This window comes from Eriocheir sinensis, chromosome 7, assembly GCF_024679095.1.
Source record: "Eriocheir sinensis breed Jianghai 21 chromosome 7, ASM2467909v1, whole genome shotgun sequence".
Lineage (NCBI taxonomy): Eukaryota > Metazoa > Arthropoda > Malacostraca > Decapoda > Varunidae > Eriocheir > Eriocheir sinensis.
Genome location: NC_066515.1, coordinates 23,847,717 through 23,871,261, shown reverse-complemented (window position 1 = coordinate 23,871,261; position 23,545 = coordinate 23,847,717). Strand labels below are relative to the sequence as shown.

At 47.6% G+C, this 23,545-nt stretch overlaps 1 long non-coding RNA gene across 1 annotated transcript in view; it reads right to left on the bottom strand.

Annotated features, from left to right (window-relative positions):
* Positions 1-294: 294 nt before the first annotated feature.
* LOC126991581 (uncharacterized) overlaps positions 295-23,545 on the bottom strand; it is a 31,307-nt gene continuing 8,056 nt past the window's right edge. The window contains exon 3 of the long non-coding RNA XR_007745678.1: positions 295-342. This is a non-coding gene — a long non-coding RNA (uncharacterized LOC126991581). The remainder of the gene's footprint in view (positions 343-23,545) is intronic.

Genomic DNA, 23,545 nt, shown 5'->3' with positions numbered 1-23,545 from the left:
ATTATTGTTACTATTCTTTACACGTGAGATGAAAAACAGTGAAAGAAGAAGAGGAGAAAGGAGAGAAAGAAGGAAGAGAGAGGAAGAGAAGTATATGGAAATGGAAAAACGAAGAAGGTGAAGAAAAGGAGAAAGAAGAAAAAAAAACTAGAAGGATTTTGTTTGTATTCATTTTACCCTTGAGCTGCTTCCTTTACTGTAAAAAAAACTACTACCCTCTCCATCCATCTTTCTATTAAACTATCTATCTATCACGCAGCCGTCAGCACAACAAAGCAAGGCGTCAGCACTTACCTGAGGCGTGAAGGAGGGAAGGAAGACACGTAGGCTGCCGACCATTACCTGAAGACGAGAGAACGGCAGGTAAGAACAGGTAAATAAAGGTTAAAAAAAGGTAATTACAACATATGGACAACAGAGAACAGGTGAGAATAACAGGTAAAAAAAACAAGGAAGATAACATAAGAACAGGTATAAAACAGGTATAAAACGGAGAACAGGTAAAAGGAAGTAAAAATAAGAGATAAAAACAGAAAACAGGTAAGAACAACAGTAAGAACAACAGGTAAGAACACATGTGGAAGGAACAGAGGAAAAAAAGTGAAAGGAGAGAGGCAGAAGGGAAAAAGCGGAGAAAAAATAAGGGAAAAAAGGAGAATGATGACAGGGCGAACAGGAAAGACAAGGAAAAGAAAATAAGAGAGAGAAGAGAGGGAGAGAGAGAACATAAAAAGTATGGAGGATAAATAATAATTGAGAGAAAAGAGAAAAAGGAGAGAAAAAACAAAAGGAAGAAGTGGAGGAAAAAGGGAGAGGGATGATAATTGAAAGGAGAGGAAAGGAAAGGAAGGAGATAGAGAAGAGAAGGAAGGAGAGAGGGAAAGGGAAACAGTGAAAGAAGAAGAGGAAAAAGGAGAGAAAGAGGGAGGAAAGATGATAATTTAAAGGAGAGGAAAGGAAGGAGATAAAGAAGAGAAGGAAGGAGAGAGGGAAAGGGAAATAGAGAGAGGGAAAACTGTGAAGGAAGAAGAGGAGAAAGGAGAGAAAGAGGAAGGAAAGATGATGATTTAAAGGAGAGGAAAGGAAAGGAGATAGAGAAAAGAAGGAAGGAGAAAGGGAAAACAGTGAAGGAAGGAGAGAAGAAAGGAGAGAAAGAGGAAACAGGAAGAGAAGTACAAGGAAATGGAAAAACGAAGGTGAAGAAAGGAGAAAGAAGAAAAACACAAACTAGAAGGATTTGAACGAAAGGAAGGAGATAAAAAGAATGTGATAAAGAAGGAACAGGACAAAATGACAAGCAGAAAAAGGACAAAAAAGGAGAACATGTCAGGAGGGAAAAGAAATGAGAAAGACGGAAGACCAAAAAGACGTGAAAAAGTGAAAATGGGAAAATGATGAACAAATGAAATGAGAACGAGGGAAGGAGGATAGATTCAGGGAGGCAGGAAAGGGCGATAAAGGAGGAGAAGGCGAGGAAAGAAAGAGAAGTGGAGGAGGAATCATGAGGGAAGTTTTGATGTGGAGGAGGAAAGGATGAGATGAAAGAAGAATGGGAAGGCAGAATGGATGGCAAGGAGTCTGAGAAGGGAGAATAGATGGAGTAGAGGAGTGGGAAGTGAGGAGATGAGGGAGAAGGAGATGAGATGGGAGAAGAAGAATGGGGAGATGGGAAGAAAGGAAGGAGGTCCGAAAAGAAGGAATAAATGAAGGGAAAACGTGGAAAGTGATAAGAAGAGGAAGGAGAGGAAGGGAAGAGAAAGTAAAAGAAGGAAAAGAAGAAAGAATGAAGGAGGAAAAGATGGAAAAGGAGAACAATGGAAAAGTGGAGAGGAAAGGAGTGAGAGGAAAAGGGAAAAAAATGAGAAAAGGCAGAAAGGGAAGGGAGGAAGAAATAAAAGAATGAAAAGAAGAGACCGAAGAAGAAAAAGATGGAACGGTAGAAGGAAAAGGAGTGCGAGAAAAGGAAAAAAATAATAAAAGTATGAGAAATGATGAGAGGAAAGAATAAGATTAAGGAAAGAGAGAGAAGGTAAAAGAAGGAAAAGAAGAGAGAATGAAGAAGGAAAAGATGGGAAAAGGGAAGGAAGTTTGAGAAGAAAGAATATTGAAGCAAGGAAGCGGGGAGAGACGAGAAAAGGCAGGAAAAGAAAGGAGGAAAAAGAGAAGGAGTGTGAAGGAAAACAAGAGAGAGAGAGAGAGAGAGAGAGAGAGAGAGAGAGAGAGAGAGAGAGAGAGAGAGAGAGAGAGAGAGAGAGAGAGAGAGAGAGAGAGAGAGAGAGAGAGAGAGAGAGAGAGAGAGAGAGAGGGAAAAAAAGAGAGAGGGGAAGAGGAGAGGAGGAAAACATGCAGGGCTCAATCTCTACATGCCTACCTAAGTGGACCCCAATAAGGAAGCTCTTTAATTACTTTCAAAGGTATCAGGTTAGTCGGGCAGGTAAACGTATGCAAGAATGAGCCTCAGACAACTTTCAACCCTCAGACACATGCATGATAATTTGACGGCGAGGTCTCAATACTTTTTTTTTATGTCAGTTGTTGTTGTTGTTTTCTGTGTAGCTTATTTGTAGATGTTCTCTCTCCCTCTGCCTCTGCCTCCCTCTCCCTCTCTCTCCCGTCGACTGATTTATGAACGCTCTGTCAGGTGTCTGATTGAGTTTGCAGATACAGCGAGATAAGACCTCCTCCCTCCAACTTGTTATTGGTCGAAGGCGCGGAGGAGGAGGAGGAGGAGGAGGAGGAGGAGGAGGAGAAAGAAGGAAGAGGAGGAAAATAATAGGAAAACAAATATGGAAAAAAAGTCGAGGTGAGAAGGAACAAGATGATGATGAAGAGGAGGAGGAGGATGGGGGAAAGAGGAAGACGAGGAAAAGAATAGGAAAAACAAACATGAAAAAGAGAATGAAGATGAAAGGACGAAGATGGAGATGAAGAAGGGAAGAATGAAGAAGGAGGAGGAAGAGGAAGAAAAAAAAAGTATGAAAAAAAAGAATGAGAATGAGAACGAAGAGGAACAAAAAGACGAAGAAACAACGAAAAAAAAAAAATCACAAGAAAAAAACACGAAAGAAACATGTAACATTTTCCGTTTTTCCCAAGAGTCGATCCAACACCATCACCCAAACCTTGTCTCACACACCTGTCCGAACACCTGGCTTCTCCTCCCCGTGTTACCTGGCTGGCTGACCCCCCCCTGGCGCACCTGATTGCCTGTCGCTGATCTCACGTGATGGCCCATAATTGTTTTACTGGAGGGAGGGGGGGGAGGGGGGGGGGTCAGTGGGGGAAGGTTAAAAGTCTTGAAAGGAAAAAAAAATCGTCTTAATCATCACTATCGTTCACGTCTCCGCCTCTCCGCCGCCTCGCTTCATCACCGACTCATCACCCGCGTCACAATATTTCCTCATCACTGTCTTCATTACGACACTTTTGACCACGCGAGCCGCCGCCGCCGCCGCCGCCACACGTCACCACCGACACCGCCTCGCCCCCCGCAGTCACCACCTTGCCCCTCCCACGCACGCCAGCACCTCCACCACCTCCTCCACACACACACCACTGCAGTCTCTTCACCTCGCACTCACACTCCTCCACTCCCCTCACTACACTCCCTTCTTCATCCACTCCCCTTCACATTACTCCCTCTCGTCTCATATTAACACCACTCCACTCCACTCCCACACCTAATCTACTCCATTCCCTTAATAACCAACTCCAACTCACATCGAGACATCTGAAGTCGGGTATACTGGTGGAGTTACTATATAATCTTATCCTGCCAATGTTAAAACTCTTGGGCAATACAGAAGCACCGATGCAGCTAAAAGGGTGAGTTCGTATGAGAGTGAGTTTGTATGGGACGAGGATAGGAGAGCAAGGTAAAGATAGCAAGGAGAGAGAGAAAGGGAGGTAAGATAGGAGGGAAGATACAGGGTTAGTTCACTATATATAACCTTTCCTAGCTAGTGTGTGAGGCAAGTTTGCTTTAGTAACCCTTTCAATCACATAGAAATAGCCGATTCACTCCCTCTCAAGTCCCTCCTTCCATCAGAACAAGACCAGACATTATGAGAACACCTCCAGTCATCACGCCCCCTCCAGTCACCTGCAGAGCCACTCAGTCATCCCTTCAGTCACCTGCCCCCACCTTCTGAGTACTCCTCCCTGTGGTCATCAACCCCCCCACGGCGAGAACTGATTGAATGAAAGTCGAAGTGAGGAATGGGAGATGACCCGAGGTATTGCGAGGTGACTGGAAGACGCTGAGAGGGAGGGAGATGGTGAAAGAGGAGAGGAGAGAAGGGAAGGGGGTGGATAAGTGAAAGGAGTGGAGGAGAAAGGAAATGCAGTGGATGAGAGAAGTGGAGGGAAGAGGAGGAGAGTGGGTGGTAAAAGAGGAGAGAAGGAAGGGGGTGGATAACTGAAAGGGTGGAGTAGGAGGGAATTGCAGTGGATGAGAGAAGGGAAGGGAAGAGGAGGAAAGTGGACGGTAAGAGAGGAGAGAAAAGGAGAAGAGAAAGGGGATGAAATAGTGAAAGTGTGGAAAAGAGGAGATAAAGCAAGGTGGAGGAGAAAGGAAACGCAGTGAATGAGAAAGAAGAAGGAAGGAGAATGGAGAAAATGTGGAGAAGACGAAGGTAAAGAAGGCATAGAGAAAGGAAGGGTAAGCAGGAAGAGGACAGGAAAGGAAGGTAAGAAGAACGAGAAGGAGAAGGAGGAGACGAAAAGGGGAACAGAGTGGATGAAAAAATATTGAAGGAAGTAGAATGAAAAAAAAATGTAGAAACGAACATGAATGAAGAAAGAAAGGGAGGGTAAATAAAAAGAAGGTAAGGAAGACGAGGAGAGAAGAAGAGGAGGAGGAGGGAAGAAAGGGAACACAGTAGATGAAATAAGTGGAAGAAAATGGAAGAAAATGTGAAGGAGACGAAGGAAGAGAAAGGGAAGGGAAACAAGGAGAGGAAGATAAAGAAGACCAAGAGAGGAGAAGAGGAGGAGGAAGAGGAGGAAGAGGAGGAGAAGGGCAAGGCAGGAGGGAGGAGGGAGGTAAATGGGCTAGCCGACTCTATCTCCCATCCTATCTATCCACTTGCATACAAATTAACCTAACACTCAACCTATCTCTCCTTATGACCACCTGCCTCACTCCGGCGCCACACCCACCTCTGATCCCCCTCCCCCTCCCTCCCCCCCTGCCCGACCCACCTGCCGCCAGCCAGTCACTCAAGCTGTCAGGCGGCCAGTCAAGCAAAACACTCTGGGGCGGAGTTTATCATGTGTTTACTCAGAATATGCTCACACTCTCACTCACTGTCATAACCTCCTCCCTTCCTTCGCTAACTCCCCTCGTCTCTCCTTGCTAATGTGGGTCTTCCTCTCTCTATCTTTTCTCCTCGTCTCTCCTTGCTAATGTGGGTCTTCCTCTCTCTATCTTTTCTTTCTTCTCTCACTTCTCTTCTTTATTCTTCTTCTCCCTCTCACTCTCTGTCATAACCTTCTCTCTTCCTTCGCTAACTCCCCTCGTCTCTCCTTGCTAATGTGGGTCTTCCTCTTCTTCCTCTTTTCTTTCTTTTCTCTCTTCTCTCCTTTATTCTTCTTCTTCCTCTTCTTCCTTCCTTCACTAGCTCCCTCACTTCTTGCTAATGTGTCTCTTCCTCTTCCTTACTCTTTTCTTCCTTCTCTCATTTCTCTTCTTTTATCTGTTCTTCCTTCTCTCATGCACTCCCTTTCTCTATGCTCAGGTACATTCTTCCCTTTCCTCTCCTTACCTCCATCCTTCCTTCTCTCCCTTCTCTCCTTCCTTTCATCTCTCCTCCATTCCTCCTCCTTTCACCTTGTCTTTATCAATCCTTTCCTTCCTCTCTCCTTCCTTATATTTCTCAATCCCACCGTTTATCCTTGCTTCCATCCCTCTCCCTCTCCCATTCTCTCTATTCCTCCTTCTTTGACCCTGTTTCATCACCCCTTCCCTTCTCTCCTTCCCTTTGTTTATCCTGCATTCCTTCCATCTCCCTCCTTTCACCTTCTCGCCTTCATCACTCCTTCTATCTACTCTCCGTTTATCCTTCCCTCCCTTCCCTTCCTCTGCCTCCCTTTCCCTCACAGCGCCGCCCGTGCCAAGTCCCCGCCAGCCCAGGGTTCAGCCACGCCGGGAAGATGTCCAGCCAATCCCTCAGCGCCCGCGTTATCGCCTTATCTGTATGGGCGCGAGGCTGTTCCGCCGCTGATAAGGAGGTATAATATCGACCCCTGATTTGCTTGTCCCGGAGATATGAGCGATAACACGGTTGCTTATTCCGGCCAGGCTCACACACACACACACACACACACACACACACACACACACACACACACGGGGTTGCAGCTTTCTAAAATGGCATTCGGAGGAGGACGATGGAGAGATAAAAGAAAAGTATATGTAAGGTTAAGAGACAGAGGTGGATAGGGAATGAGTGTGTGTGTGTGTGTGTGTGTGTGTGTGTGTGTGTGTGTGTGTGTGTGTTTGAGCGGCCTCCACACAGCCTTACGCTTCGCTAGTCTCCTGATGATCCACCTGGAGTATTAACCTGTCTGTCCGCCGTCTTACCTGTCTGCTCAGCTTCTCCTCTGCTCCCTGCTTAATTTTCTGCCTGCCTGCCTGCTTGCCTGCCTGCCTGCCACTGCCATCTTGCGTCCCCCCCTCACTGCGCGCCAGACAACTCGTTTCTTTGCCTGCTATCATCGCTGTGTGTGTGTGTGTGTGTGTGTGTTAGGGGTGTTTGGAAGGAAGGTGTGTTTTTGAGGTGTGTGTGTGTCCGTGTGTGTGTGTGTGTTTGTGTGTGTGTGTTAGGGGTGTTTGGAAGGAAGGTGTGTTATTGAGGTGTGCGTGTGTCCATGTGTCCGTGTGTGTGTGTGTGTGTGTGTGTGTGTGTGTGTGTGTGTGTGTGTGTGTGTGTGTGTGTGTCCCACAAGACAGCGACATATCATTTGGACACGAAAGACCCGACAGAAGGAGAGACAAACACGAACAAACGGAAAACCAAACACACACACACACACACACACACACACACACACACACACACACACACACAGGGACAGTGACAGAGAGAGCGACGGAGACACAGACACAAACACAAAGACAAACAGGGACACTGACAGATGGGGGAAGGAAGGCAAGGCGGGGACGGAGGAAGACAAGACACACGCAGACATACACAAACAATACTTATCTCACACATATCATCTTATATTCTTATCACACGCTCTGGCGACCACGAGACATTCCATATTCCGCCTCGCTGGCCCGGCTTGCCCTCCAGTAGCGCCCAATTTACTACCTGTAGGAGGGTGCCAGGCCAGGTAACCGCGCCTCTAAAAATTGGTTTGAGAAATATGGAAGAAAGAATGGTGGAAAAAAACTCATCACCAGACTCCGATAAAAACGAGTTCCCCGCTCTTTGTCTCTCTTTTGGTGGCGCACTGGTTGAGGTCGCCGTTCTTGGTCTGGAGGTCCCGGGTTCGAGTCCCAGCGGAGAACGTTTTATTGTTTTTTCTTGCACTCTTGGTTCCGTTGCCCGCACCTTCCCCTCCTGTAAAACTTCAATGCGCTCTTCTCTCTTTTATTTTCCTTCTCCTTTGTCTCCCGCCTTCCACCTCGTTTAATAGATTTTCCTTACACTCCTGTTTGCTGTGTTACACTCCACGTTTTCCTCCAATTATACTTTTATTTCCTTTATTTCTCTTTTCGTTCCTCTTCCCTTTCTCTCAGCACCTACATTACGAAAGGACTTGCTTGTTTTCCTTACTCATCTTTGCATCGTCACCCTTCGCTGTCTTCCTCCAATAATGATAATGGTCTCCTTTTCTCTCTTCTTCTCTTCTCTTTCGTTCTTCCTTCCCTTCGTATCATCACCTACATAGCGAAAGGACTTTATTGTTTTCCTTATACTCATCTTCGCATCGTCACCCTTCACCGTCCTCCTCCAATAATGATAATGTCCTCCCCTCTTCTTCTCTCTTCCTCTCTCCTCTTCTACGCCGTCTTCCACCTCTTCTCTTCCCCTCCTCAGCATTCTCCCGACACAATCTCCTCCACTGCCTTCTACATCTCCATCTTTCCCTCCTCCACAAAGCTTCCTCCCTCTCTCCTCCCTTCTCTCCACCCCTCCTCCCTCCTTCCTCTCCTCCCCCAGCACTGCCTTAACCATCCACTATACAGTTACACACAGTTAAGATCCGACCTAACGATGCTGCTATGCCATTTGCAGCCAGGGTTGACTCTCTCTCTCGAGGCGTGAGTTCGAGGGCCACCTTGAAATTACCCCATTCTGGGAACTGATTGCGGGGTCTGGGAGAGGAGGAGGGCTTGGGGAGGGGAGAGGGAAGGGAGGGAGGGCGGGGAGAGGTAACGCAGCTAGAAATGGGCAGGAACGGGATGGAAATGGCTCGCCGATGTCTTTTTACTCCGACGAAATGAAACGTTTGGACTCATTACTGCACCGCGAACCAAGGGCCGGCCAGCCACGCCACGGCCTCCTCCGCCTCCGACGCTGCCCTCACCGCCTCCTGCCGCTGCCCTGAGTCACCGAGGAAAAGTGGGGACCTTGCCTGCCCCATCCGCTTCCTCCTCGCTTATTCTTTTCTCCTCCTTGCTTCGTCTTCTTTTTCTCTTTTCCTCTTCCTACGCCTCCGACCTCTCCTCTTCCTCATCGTATAGCTTCTCTTCTCTTTCCTCTACTCTTCCTCCTCCTCTTTCCTTTTTGCCTCATTCTGGTTGTCTCGTTCTCTTTCTCATAGCATAGCCTTTCCTCCTCCTCCTTCTCTTTCTCCTCCTTCTCCTCCACCATATCCTTCCCCTCCTATTCCTTTCTTCCCGCCACATGAATATTGCCATACGTGTCTTTCATATTAAACATTGCGTTGTGACTTCACCAGCTGTCAGGGCTTCAGAAGGGTAGATACGGGTGAGAGGGGAACCTTTACGCTCTGTTGTCCTTTACTACTGGCCGAAAAATGATGCAGAAGAGACGCCGCTGAAGGGAGATTGTTTCTGTTCGGTGGTTAGTCAGTAATGCAAGAAACCTCGAGATAAGTCAGTGAATAAGCTTGCTCTTAGTGTCCTTTCTTATGTATTACCCCGTGTCCTATTTCCCAATCCTCCTCCTCCTCGTATGTAACAAATTCAGTGACACCATTAATTTATACTTATTTATACTTATTTTATTTTTTACTATTTACTTCACTATTCTCTAATCTAAGGTAAAAATATAAAAACGAAAATCCAGACCATCGCTATGTTGATCTTTTTTATACCTGATTGTGTTTGTTTTTCCTACGACGGGGAATTATGATGTCACACTGGGCCATTGTCTCGCACGGGGAATCTAACACCTTCTGTCAACACCGCCAATGGGTTCGCCGGCCCATTATCTGCCTTTTGTCTCTGCGGCCTCCACTCTTTTGTCCGCGGTTTTCCTCATCCTGCTTTTGTGTCGCCGAGAAACAAACACACACACACACACACACACACACACACACACACACACACACACACACACACACACACACACACACACACGTAAACAACAAAACGAGGAAATCCGCTTCAAAAATGACACACGCAATCAACATCATCAGACTCGTGGTGTATAGATCATTTACATAAAAAAATAAGACCAGGATAATGTTTGATGATTTAGAGGGATGGACGGCAAATGAAAGAGGAGGAGAGTTAGAAAAAAAGGGGAATACAAGAGAACAAGAGAGAATAAAAGGGAGAAACACAAGAAATGAGAGAGAGTTTGTGCAGAAGAAAGATGAAGAAGGGAGAGGAAGCACATGAAAAGAAAGAGAAAAGAGGCACAGAGAAAAGAGAGAAGGAAGAGAAAGTACAGGGAAGAGAAGAAACTGAGGATGAGAAACAAGGGAGAGAAAGAATACGACGAAAGAGAACAGAAAAGAAAAAAAAAAGTCAAGGAAGAACAAATACAGAAAAAAACAAATAGAAAAAGAAGGCGAGGGAAGGGAAGCAAATGAAAGAAAGAAAGCGAAAAAGACATAAACAGAGGAAGACAGAGAGACACAGAGAGAGAGCGAGAGAGGGGAAGGAGGAGGAGGCACGCACGGAGAACAAGATCGTGGGAGAAATATATGTCGGCGGACCCTGTAAGCCATAGATCTGCGGGCGATAGATCCCCAGTCATCGCCAATAGATCTAAAACTATTGTCGTTGGCCGTAAAGGAAGGTTCGCCCTGAACTTAGGAGGCGGGAGGGAAGTTCTCGATGGACGACTTTCGCATATATCGCCGAGGGAGTTTGGTTCTTACGCCGTCCGCGGGGTGAGAGAGACAGGGTGAGAGAGAGGGAGAGAGAGGAGGCGGAGGAGGGAAGGCTGGCATGGCTGGAAAGGAGGAGGGACCGAAGGAAGGGAGAGATTAGGTGTGGGAGGTGACAGGGATATAGAAAAGGGTGACAGGGGAAGGGGTGGTAAAGGAAGGAGAAGAAGAAGAAGGGAAGGATTAACGGAGGGAGATGAAAGCACATGAAAAGTGGAGTGACAACGGGGAAGAGAGGATAAGGGAAGGGATGAGAAGGGGAAGAATGGCTTACAAGATGAAGGGAGGGAGGCGGCGAGGGCAAGAAAATCCCACCAAGGCGACAGGAAGGCAACGAAAAGCGAGGAAAAGTGCATCATTCGTCAAAGCCCTTGCGACACCACGGCCACATAACACAAGACCAGGCGGAGGCGACAGCGGGAGGAGAGAAAGCGGCTTGGGGGGCAGGACCGTATCACACCTCGCTCGTAAACAACCCCGCGGAGAACACGGCATAAAACAGACGCACTGCAATCACCGAATCAAGCCATAACGGAGACCAGGAAAGTGCGGACTGCAGAGATAAAATATTAAAGATAACCTGCTGGAAATACAAGGGGGGAGGGGGGGGGGTTTACAGAGGAGGGGGGGGGGGGTAGGTAAGAGAGCCCGGCCGATACAGGTTAAATTATACCGCTTCGAAACCTGCTTCAGAAGTGTGGCCCCGGCAGGAGGAGGGTGTGGCCCGTCGTCCCCTCGTGGCCCCGGGGAGTCGTGGGCCACTTTTTCGGGGGAGTGAGTTATAAGACGTCTTGGTGGCGAGCAGTCGGCCGGAGTTTTACAGTGTGAGGCGAAAGTTGTGGTGGTGGTGGTGGTGGAGTGGTAGTGGTGGTGGTGGTGGTGGTTGTGGTAGTAGTAGTGGTGGTGGTGGTTGTGGTGGTGTTATAGGCCCGTAAGTTTGGGTTGTCCGTATGTCTGTGTGTCTGTGTGTGTGTGTGTGTGTGTGTGTGTGTGTGTTTACCTTCCCTACAGCAAGGACCATCATCACCCAGAGCCAACAAGGCGCCCAAACACGCAAATAACCGCACAAACACGGACGAGAGCAAAGAAAAACACACTCACACAAATACGCGCAAACACCTCCTCCGGAAAGCAAAGAAAACGGGACAATAAAGAACGCGGCGAAAACGACATCACGCCCCGAGGTTGTTTACATTTCAAGTCATAGACGGGCGGGCAGGTGACGGGCTGAGGTGTTTGTGAGCCGCTCCTCCACCACCACCTCCTCCTCCTCCTCCTTCTCCTCCTGACGGGGTGCCCTTTACTATCCAATGAGGCGGAAGTGAGCCCCCATCCCTCCATCCCTCCCTCCTGACATTTCCCTCGCCTGCCGGGACGCGAAGGGAAGCGCCTCTCCATTTTTCTCAGCGCCCAAGGGGAAAGGGAGGATCCTTCTGGTCAATTTCACGCGGAACATGATGGAGGATCTAAATGGCATCGCAAATACGCCATTTCTCCCGGGGAAATCGATGAGGGACGCGTCGTTTCATGGTGGGTCGCCTCGTAATGACGCGAGGACAGCGGGCGATGGGGGGAGGAGGGAGGGGAGAGGTGACGGAGGGAAGGGGGTGATGGAGGGAAGGAGTAAGGAGGACGGGAGTGGAGTGAAGAAGAGAGAAGCGGAGAAAGGAGAGAGAAGATATAGGTAAGGTATTAGGAAGGGAGGGAGGGGAGCGAAGAAGGAAATGGGAGATAGAAAGAGAAGGGAGGAACAGAGAAGAAAAGAGAAGATAGGTGAGACATAAAGGAGAGAGGGAGAGGAGGAAACAAGGACGACAAGAGTGAAGGAGACAAAAGGAGACGAAAATAAAAGGGAGGAACGGAAAAAAAGGAGAGAGAAGATGGAAAGAGAATAATGGCAATGAGGTATGAAGGTATGAAGATAAGAGAGAAGAAAATAAAAGAGGGGAACAGAGAAAGGAGAGAAGAGGGAAGGAAGATGGAGGGAAAAGGAGAGGCAGGAAAACAAAAGAAGAAGGAGGTATAAGGTATGAGGAAGAACAGTGTGGATAAACGGAGGAAGGAAGAAAGGAGGAGGAAGGAGGGAACGAAGGAAGAGATAACTTGATGGAGAGAAAAAAAGAAAATGAAGAATGAATATGAAGGAAGGAAGGATGTATAGGAAGGAAAGGAGAGGAGAGAGCAAAGGAAATATAAAAGGAAGAGAAGGAAGGAAGAGAAAAGAGGAAGAAGTGGTCTGATGGAAAGAGAAAGAGAGAGGAAGAGGAAGAGGAAGGAAAGGATAAAGGAACCATACACAGAGAGAGAGAGAGAGAGAGAGAGAGAGAGAGAGAGAGAGGCAAATAAGATGATTGTGGTGTGGCATAAGAGGAAGGAAAGAATGGAGGGAAGGAAGAAGGAAGGAAGGAGGGAAGGAGGGAGGGAGGAATGATAAAGGGAAGGAGGGGGAGAAAACGATGGACGGCGTGAGTAATGGAGGGAGGAAGGGAGAGATGGAGAGAGGGAGGGAGGCAGGGAGAAGGAAGGGGAGGAGAGATGGGGGGGGGGCAAGGCTTCTGGGGAGAGCTAACGATTGGTCTTAAGAAATAAGGAAAGGGAGATTTTAAGGGGGAATAATGGGGAAGGGAAAGGAAGAAGAGAAAAGGGAAGGAGGAGGAGGAATGATAAAGGAGGAAAACGATGGACGGCGTGAGTAATGGAGGGAGAGATGGAGAGAGGGAGGGAGGCAGGGAGAAGGAAGGGGAGGAGAGATGGGGGGGGGGCAAGGCTTCTGGGGAGAGCTAACGATTGGTCTTAAGAAATAAGGAAAGGGAGATTTTAAGGGGGAATAATGGGGAAGGGAAAGGAAGAAGAGAAAAGGGAAGATGGTGATGTTTTAACTGGCTATCTCCCTTCTTTTCCCTTCCCCATTACATCCTTCCCCTTAAAAATCCCCATTACCCATTTTTCAAGACCAGAGGAAAATTGTCTCAGTATGTAAAGGTAACTAATGGGGGACAACACCCTTAACTAGCTATCTCCCTTCTTTTCCCTTCCCCATTACATCCTTCCCCTTAAAAATCCCCATTACCCATTTTTCAAGACCAGAGGAAAATTGTCTCAGTGCGTAAAGGTAACTAATGGGGAACAACACCCTTAACTAGCTATCTCCCTTCTCCTTTTCCCTTCCCCATTACATCCTTCCCCTTAAAAATCCCTATTACCCATTTTTCAAGACCAGAGGAAAATTGTCTCAGTATGTAAAGGTAACTAATGGGGGACAACACCCTTAACTACCTATCTCCCTTCTCCCTCTCCTTCCCCCATTACATTCTACCCCTTCAAAATCCCCCATTACTTATGGCTCAAAGGGGAAATGTTTCAGCACGTACAGGGGATTAATGGGGAACACTTTAATGTCACAAGCTACCCATTTCTCCTCTCCCTTTCCCTCCCCCATTACATCCTCCCCCTTAAAATCTCCCTTTCCCCATTTCTGAAGACTGGAAGGGAATTTTTTCGGGACTTAATGGAGATTGCTAATGGGGAACAGCGCCTTAAGGGTGTTGTTCCCCATTAGTTACCTTTACGTACTGAGACCATTCCCCTTCGAGTCCTAAAAAAATGGGGAATGGCAGATATCAAGGGGAAGGTTGTAAAGGGAAGGGAAAAAGGGAAGAGAAATGGGTAGTTGGTAATAGGCCCTTTCCCTTTATCTCCCCTTTCCGTGCCAGAGACCGTCCCCTCCGCCCTTTAAATTCCTACGGCACCATTACCCGTATCCCTTAAGCCGGCGTGGCACCATTCATCACTGCCCCTTAAATCATAGCGCTGACCCTCCGCTCCTAAACTATGGCACCGTTCCCTTTATCCCTTAAGCCGCTATGGCCCTATCATGCCCCTAGTCTATGGCACCTCGCCCCTTACTGGTCCCTTTAAACCGCTGCGTCTTCCCTTTAGGTCTTTTTCTGCCCTTACCTTACCTTACACTTCTCCCCTTACTCGCCCCGTCTCCCCTTTAGGTCTTTCTCTCCCCTTACTCGCTGCGTCTCCCCTTAACTTACCCTCCATAACTCCCCTTTCCTCTCCCTTTATCCCTGAGTCTTCTCCCCTTACTTCCTACCTCCCCTTACCTTACTCTCCATAACTCCCCTTTCTCCTCCCCTTATCCCTGCGTCTTCTCCCCTTACTTCTTTCCTCCCCTTACCTTACCCTCCACAACTCCCCTTAGGCCTTCCCTCCCTCTGCCTCCCCCTTGACTTCCCACTTTCCTCTCCCCTCCGGCGCCCTCACAAACACGCCGTCTCCCTCCCCGCTCCCTTTCCTGGACCCCTTAAAGCCTTCACTCCCCTTAGCTCACCCTCGACTTGCCACTTGCCTCACAAACCCTCCCCTCAAGTCCCCTCTCTCCCTCCCTCTCTCTAACCTTTAAATTCATCCACTTTGCTCGCCCGCCCTCCCCTCAGGCAGCCCCGCAACGTTAATAAAGAGAGTAAATGAAATAGCGAGGTCAATCTTCCTAATTATCCCGGGGAAACAGACGACTGCCATCCATCTCTGCGGCGACGGAGGAGGGAAGACGAACAGCTTGGAAGGAGGATTTACGGTCAGGAGGAGGAGGAGGAGGAGGAAGGTGGGAGAGGGAGGAGGAGGAGGAGTACCTACACTGGGGAATAATGGAAGAAAGGAAAGGGAGGGATCAGAGGAGGAGGAGGAGAGGGAAGAAGAGGAGGAGGAGGAAGAGGAGAAAGAAGAAGAACGATGATATAAGTTAGAGGGGGAGAGTGAAATTGAAGTGCGAAGGGAGGAATAATGATGGAAAGGAGAAGACGAAGGAGGAGGAAGAGGAGGAGGAAGAGGTGCTGGTGGTGGTGATAGAGAAGGAATGGAAGGAGGAAGAAGAGTAAGAGGAGGAGGAGGAGGGCAATTGATGATAAGGAGGAAATATGTCAATGGAAAAGCCTCTTAACAGCTATTACATTGCCTCCTTCCCTACTCTCCTTCCCTCCTTCTCTCCTCCCTCTCCATCGCCCATTCACTCCACTTCGCTAATATATATAACTCTCTCTCTCTCTCTCTCTCTCTCTCTCTCTCTCTCTCTCTCTCTCTCTCTCTAGCCATCTTCCTCCTTTTCCTTTCCTCCTCTTTCTCTTCTCTTTTATTAGTGTTCTCTTTCCTCCTCCTTTACTGTCTTTCTCTCTCTCTCTCTCTTACTTATCCTTGTCCTATCTCTTCTTTCCTCTCTTCTCCATGTTTTCTCTATCCCCTTTTTCCTTCTTATTTTCCATTCCCTCGCTTCCACTCTTCTTTTTTTCATTTTTTTCTCTATGCCCTTCTTCTTTTCCATTCCCTAAGTCTCCCTCTTTCTCTCCCTCTCTCTTCCTCTCTTCTCCATGTTCTCTATCCCTTCCCTTCTTCGTCTTTTCTATTCCCTTGCTTTCCCTTTTCCTCTACCTCTCCCTTCATCTCTTCTCCACGCTTTCTATTCCCTCCCCTTCTTCTTCCTTCTTTTTTTCCATTCTCTTGTTCTCCTTCTTCCTCTCTTCTACAGTATCTACATTCCCTCTCCTTCGTCTTTTCCATTCCCTGAATCTTCCCTTCCCTTCCTCTCTTCTACAGTATCTCCCTCCCCTCTCCTTCTTTTCCATTCCCTTCCTCTCCCTCTCCCTCTCTTCTACAGTATGTCCCTCCCCTCTCCTTCTTCTTTCCATTCCCTTCCTCTCCCTCTCCCTCTCTTCTACAGTATCTCCATCCCCTCTCCTTCGTCTTTTCCATTCCTCTCCCTCTTCCTCCTGCCCTCCATCCCCCTCTCTCCCCCCCGCCTCCCCCTCGTGCCTCAAGACGCCTTAAGCATAAATTTCAACTTCTGACAGGTTTGTCGTAAGATCTGAACAACCACAAGAGATTTATACTCCTTATCCCCGGAGCGTGTGTCTGTCTTTCCTCATGCGCGTAAATTTATGGCTTTTTTTCCCCGGTGACGATCGTAAGTCACCCGTTCCCTGCGTCCCTATTGATGGGGGGGACGGGGGAGGGAAAGGGGGGGGAGGGAAGAAGTGGAGGAGGTGGGGAAGTTGGAGGAGAAAGACGGACGAGTAAGGAATAGTGGGAGAAGGGTGCGAGGAGGAGGTGGGGAGAAGTGGAGGATTGGAGAAGTGGAGGAGGTGGGGAGACTGAGGGAGAAAGACGGACGGGTAAGGAATAGTGGAAGGAGAGTGCTAGGAGGAGGTGGGGAGGCAAGGAGAAGGTGGAGAGGAAGTGGGGAGAAGTGGAGGATTGGAGAAGTGGAGGAGATGGGGAGATTGAGGAAGACGGACGGGTAGCGAATTATGGAAGAGAGGTGCGGGGTGGAGGTGGGGAGGTGGGGAGGTTGGGGTAAGTAGAAAGACTGACGGTTAGCGAATAGTGGAAGGCGGGGAGATGGGGAGAAAGGACAGGTAGTGGAAGTGGTCTAGCGTGGCTTTGTGGAGTAGCAGGAAGAGCAGAAAGCAGAGAAGGAAGAGAAGGAAGAAGAGGAGGAAAGGGAGTAAGCAGGGAAGGAAAAAAGAGGAGGAGGAGGAGGAAAAGGAGACCGCAAAGAAGATGAAAAAATGAAAGCAGAAAAGGGAGTTAGAAGAGGAAAAGAAGAAAGCAGAGAAGAAAAGAAGCAGAGATGAAAAGAAGGAAGCAGAAGGAAGAAAAGGAGACAGCAGAGAAGAAAAATGGAGTTGTAGAAGAAGTGCAAGAAGACGAAGAAGAAAACTATGGAGGACGAGGAAGAAGAGGAGGAGGAGTATGTGGTGGAGCTGTAGGGGGGAAAAGCGAAGTGGAAGTCTGTCGCAGCGGTATACAGTTATCAGGTAGGTAATGGTGGTGGTGATGGTGGTGGTAATGGTGGATATTATGGTGGACGTTATGGTGGAGGCGGGGTCCTTTTTTCATAGCAGAGGAGAGGCTGTATCGTTTCTCTCCGCTACGTTATTTTTTTCTTCTTTTTTTTTCTTCCCCGTGATATATCTTGATGCTGGCGGCCGGGAGGTATTTCTTGCGGTGGACCCTCGTGAAACAGTTCGTGGCCTGCCCGTAGTAACTTTAGGCTTCGTCGCGTTTCTTACTGTTACGAGGCATTGGGTGACGTGTCTATCATTAATAATAATCAACGTATATAGCTGCCCCAAGAACACTAATTTACGATTGTTAGTTCGGTTTATTCGGTACTTGTTATCATTGTTTTCCTTTATTGATAACGTGACTACTCTCTCTCTCTCTCTCTCTCGTTTTCAAAGGAGATGGAAGGGAAATTAGTTAAGCCTTCTGAGTACCCCATAAACTAAGGAATGTCTCAAATAAAAATAAATAATTGACTGCATAAACAAAGAAACGTCTAAAATGAAATAAGAAAAAAAATACTTGACTGTAAACTAAAGAATATCAAAAGTAAAATCAGAATAACTGACTGCATGGCCTTCTCCTGTAGCCTGTAGCCCCCAGTAGCCTGTATCCTTAACCGCCACGCAACACAAGCAGAAGAGGACTTACGAGGCAAAACAAACCTCCAGGGCAACAAAGAACGTCAGCAGTACAGCCTTCCTAAATGGCCTTCCCTTGTAGCCTGTAGCCCCTTTAACCGTCAGTCCCCTTTTGCCTGTAGCCCCCTCTAACCTCCTGTAGCCCCATGTAGCCCCCTCAGCACAGCATCGCGGGTGTCGGTGCTGGAGGCCTGTTGAGTAAGCATCGTATACAGTCTTCGTACATAAGCGTCAGTTCCCTTTTGCCTGTAGCCCCCTCTAACCTCCTGTAGCCCCATGTAGCCCCCCCTGCACAGCGTTGCGGGTGTGTGCTGCAGCAGTGCCTCCTGTAGCCCCCAGCACCGTTTCCGCTGTAGCTCCCGCCGCGGCTGTTCCGGCAGTATTGGTTTTTATTACCGCTGTATTTCGGGCGGCGCCATGGTCCCGGGGGGCGGCGACCGTGATAACGAGCCATCATAAAAACGGGGCCAGAATCGCTAGGTCAGGGCTGCGAGGTGGTCTCCGGGGCGTTGTGAGGCGGGGCGGGGCGGGGCGGGGCGGGGGCCAACCTGTGCCATGGTCGATACTCGGGGCTCTCGGGACTGGTCGAGACGGGTACATATGGTCAAATTACGAGACACACTTGGCTCAGTTATGGTCTGTCAGGGTGACCTTTCTACCCCTCCCCCCCCCCACCCCACCCCACCCCGGACTCCCACCCCTAGCCCTCTCTTCCTCCGCCTCCTTCTCCTCCTTCTTCTTGTCCTCCGCCTCCACCTTCTCCTTCCAACTTTCTTATCTTCGTTCTTACACACTTTTTCTTTTTCTCCTTTTCAATTATATTCTCCTTCTCAACCTCCTCCTTGTACTTTCTCTTCTTCTTCTTCTTCTTCTTCTTCTTCTTCTTCTTAAGCTCCTTACACTTTTCTTCTTGTTTTTGTTCTTCTTCTTGTTCTTGTTTTTCTTCTGCTTCTTCTTCTTCCTCTCCTTCTTCTTCTTCTTCTTCATTTTCTTCTTCTTCCTCCGCCTCCTCTTCCATCTCTTGGGTCCTGTCTTTCTCCCTCTTCTATTTCCTCCCTCCCTTCCCTTCCTATTTCCGATTCCTCCTCCCTCTGTTTCCTTCCTTCCTCCTCCCCTTTCCTTCCTTCCTTTTCATGCCCTCTTCTGATTCTGCTCCTTTTCTTAAACAGTCATACTCTTCACCCACCATTCTCCTTTTTCTCATTCTTCTTTCTCCATTCTCCCTTATCTCCCATTACCTGTCCCTACATCGTTCTTCACCCTTTTCTCTCCCTTTTTTCTCTCCCTTTCCGGCTTACTTTTCCCTCCTCCATAGTTCCTCTCATTCTTGGCCTATTCTTCCTTCTCTTCTCTTACTCTCTTTCTCCTTTCTCTCCCTTGTTAGCCTTAAATCTCCCTTTCTTTATCCTCTTCCCCACTCCAAATCCTCCTTTCCTCTTCCTTTTCAGCTTTCTCCCTTCTTTATTCCCCCATTCCCTGCACTCTTTTCTCCTCCCCTACCATCTCCCTTTCTCCCAACTTCCTCTCCTCCCTCCCTCACTTCTCTCTCTCCCTCCCTCCCATCACGGCCGTTAGCAGGGCGGGCGAGTGTTCAAAACGGGAAGAGAATTTGGTTGTACTCTAACGGGGGGAGATTCGGAGCTTCCTCTGTTTAAGGTGAATGCATTTGAGACCACTCCTGTTAAACGGCGGAGGGAGGGGAGAGCGAGCGAGAGAGAGAGAGAGAGAGAAGAGGGGGATGGAGAGGAGGGAGGAAAAATGCTACACGGGGTAAAGTAAAAGGTATTAAGAGCATGTAGTCGGAAAAAAGGAAGACCCCACAAATACGATACGAGGGAAATATAGAACAAGGAAGATGAAGGAGGAGGAGGAGGAGGAGGAGGAAGAAGGGGGAGATAGGCGCCTAGGAAGATGGGCTATTTCTTTTCTTTTACGGCCTACTCGCTTCGCCCGGCCACGCCACGCCCATTGATTCTTCCATAACTCTCTTCTTTTTACGGTTTTATTGATTCATTGATGAAGCACCTCGTCCTCCTTGTCTCCGTCCTCCTCCTCCTCCTCTTCCTCCACCTCCTTTTTTCTTCTTCCCTCTTCGTTGTCGTTTTCTTATTTGGACTTTATTTTTGAGTTGTCTTTGTAATCATTTTTTTTTTCTTATTTGTTTTTGTGTATGTGTTTGTGTGTGTGTGTGTGTTAGTGTTTGTGTGTGTGTGGGTGGGTGTGGGTACGTGGATTTACCTGATTCTGTGTGTGTGTGTGTGTGTGTGTGTGTGTGTGTGTGTGTGTGTGTGTATCTATCTATCAATCTCCCTGTCTGTTTGTTTGCCAATACAGGTGTCGGCTTCCCCGGCTTGCTGTCTGTTTCCTGTCCGTCTAATTACCTGCACGTACTACACCATTTTGTACATTTCCCTTTGAGCGTTACTGCGTACCCGCCGCTACGCTTATGTTCGCAATATTTGGACCGCAACATATACGCACACACAACAGTATATACGAATCCTATTTTTGTAAACTTTCCATCATTTTCCCACTGTATCTAACCGCTCATTTACACCTTAATGCCCGCTAAGTCTTGTAAGTATAGATATGTAGATGTTTAATTATATACGCTTGTGTTCGCAATGTTTGGACCGCAACACAAACGCAAACGCAATTATACGAATCCTATCATTTTCCCAGTGTATCTAACCGCTTATTTACACCTTTATGCCCGCTAAGTCTTGTAAGTATAGATATCTAGATGTTGAATAGCTTGTGTTCGCAATGTTTGGACCGCAACACAAACGCAAACGCAATTATATATACGAATCCTATCATTTTCCCAGTGTATCTAACCGCGTATTTACACCTTTATGCCTGCCAAGTCTTGTAAGGATATATATGTAATGTTTAATAGCTTGTGTTCGCAATATTTGGACCGCAATACACACGCACACACAACAGTATATACGAATCCTATTTTTGTAAACTTTCCATCATTTTTCCACTGTATCTAACCGCTCATTTACACCTTAATGCCAGCTAAGTCTTGTAAGTATAGATATGTAAATGTTTAATCACTTGTGTTCTTAATGTCTGGTCCAGCAATACACACACGCAACGGAATATACGAATCATTTTTATATATACCTCTTTGTCTATCTTCCCAGGTATCTATCCGCTCTTCTACACCTGTACACCAATTATGTAATGTTTGGCCTTGCAATACACAGACACACCGGAATATACGAGTCTTTTCTTGTATATCTATTAGTAGGAAAGCAAGACGATGGAGAACAAGAATGGTGAAGGGAGGAGATGGAAGAAGAAAAGGAAACCGACAGAGGGCCAAAAGGGAACAGCAAAAGGGTATGAAAAAGGAAGCAAAACGACACATAAGATAAAGGTGAAAGGGACGAAGGAGAAAGACTGACGAAAGAGAAGAGAAAAAAACACCCCAACGAAAGAGCCGAGAAACAGAGCAGTCCGGGAAAAAGAGACGAACAATCCCAAAAAAGAAGAGAAGAACAGCCCGACGAAGGAGAAGAAGGAGGAGGAGGAAGAAGGCGGGGAGGTCCGGCTATGACTTTATTCCCCCGACGGTCCACCTCCTCGTCCGGCGTAATGACTGGGCGGCGGCTTTACGAGAGTCACCGGTCGTGGGGCCTGAGATACGGGGCCCCAAGACGCCCTCCCATTGGCCCGGGGCTCGTCGGCGGGGCTGTAATTGGTCATGTGTGCAGATTTGTGAAGTCCAGGCCACTTATCGCCCCCTCGCTTTCTTCTGCTAATGCTTGTTATTTTCATTCCTGCTGATCTTGTTGGTGTGTGATGGGCGACTGGTGGACTATGGAAGGGGGGGGGGGGTGAAGAAGGGAAGGAAGGGAGAGGGGGAAGGAAGAAGGCTAGGACGAAGGAAGGATGGGAGGAAGGGAAGGAAATGGAAATGAAGGGAGGAGAACAGGGAATGAGATTGGAGATAAAGGAAGGAAAATAGGGAAGGAGAGTAGAGATGAAGTGAGGAGAAATGGAAGGAAAGTGGAGATGAGGAGAGGAAAAATGGGAAGAGGAGTGGAGAGAAGAAAAGAAGGAATGTTAAAGAGGAAGAAAAGAGGATAAAGGGATATTGAAGTAGGAAAACGGATGTGAAAAGAAGGAAAAGGAGGTGAAAAGAGTAAACTGAAGGAGGATAGAAAGAAGGGAAGAAGGGAAACGGAGCGAAGGGAGGAGGTGAAGGAGCCAAGAGGGGTGTAGCTAATAACTTCCAAAGAGAGGTTGGCTATACTTTTCGATGCAATATATTTTTTCTTTAAAGAGGAACAACACTCCCGTCCCACAAGCGTTTCTGAGGAGCTTGCTAGCGTTGAGAAGCCGTGTGTGTGTGTGTGTGTGTGTGTGTGTGTGTGTATAAACTGTAAATATATAACCGGAACCGAATAAAAACAGCAGATATATAGGAAAAAAATCTATCTATATATCAAAACAGAGATAGATGAATAAGTGAAAGGTAATTAGATACAGATTGAAGGATAGACTGACTGAATATAAGGAGAGAAAGAGAAGTAGGAACCAAGTGTGTGTGTGTGTGTGTGTGTGTGTGTGTGTGTGTGTGTGTGTGTGTGAAAAAAGAGAGTATTCAGGGCCTCGGTCAGCTGCCAGTCATCGGCGTGAGGACTGAAGGCGCCTCAATGTTTCACGCCGCCGCTGATATATGCCACAAGGACCAACGGACAGACTCGCCGCCGCTGCCTGACCTCCGCGCCCACAACACCCACGATACATTTTTTTTACGGCGACCAACTGGGAATGACATTTTTTTTTTTAGATACAAAAGGTCAGAAAAAGGAGAAGAACAGATTATACGTGTAATAGTAAAGAATAGTGGTGGTGATAATGATAATGATGATGATAATGAGGAGGAGGTGGAGGAGGAGAATAATGAGGAGAGAGAAGACGATGAGAAGAGAAGGAAGAGGAGGATAATGATAATAATGATAACGACAATGATGATGAAATGACGATGATGATGATGATGATAATGAAAATGGCGATGAAAGTAATTAGATAAATGATAATAATAACGAGTATACAAACAACAACAACAACAACAACAATAGCAACAAAAATAACAACAACAACAACAACCAAAAATCACTCGGCCCCCCCAAAAAAAAATCACAGTAAAAAAAAAGAAATCGAGAAAGAAAAACAAAAAAAATACAAGAAACGAAAAAAAAACAAAAAAACAGGAAAAAGAAAACGGGAGGAGGGAGCAAGGGGTGAGGAGGGGTTAAAGGGGGGACGAAGCGGGGTGGCGGACTGGGTGGCTGGGCGGGTGGAAACAAGTCCTGGCGGGGGGCGGCGAGGGGGGGGGGGGCAAGGAGAGGGGCGGCGTTCCTAAGGAGTTTCCTATACCCCATTAGAGCAGGTAAGAGGCAGGTAAACGCGGCCTTAACGCACAAGTGTCTCGTTACCTTCGTGTTTCATGGCGGTAGACATTAGTATATTGCCGAGGAGGAGGAGGAGGAGGAGGAGGAGGAGGAGGAGGAGGAGGAGGAGGAAGGAAGGGAAGGGAAGTGAAAGAAAGAGTAGGAGAAGAAATGGAAAAATAAGATAAAGGAGAATAATAAAAGAAGAAGGAAATAGAAGGGAAGATGAACGGAAGGAGGAAGAGTAGCAGGAGGAGGAGGAGGAGGAGGAAGGAAGGGAAGGGAAGGGAAAGAAAGAGTAAGAGAAGAAGAAATGGAAGAATGAGAAGATAG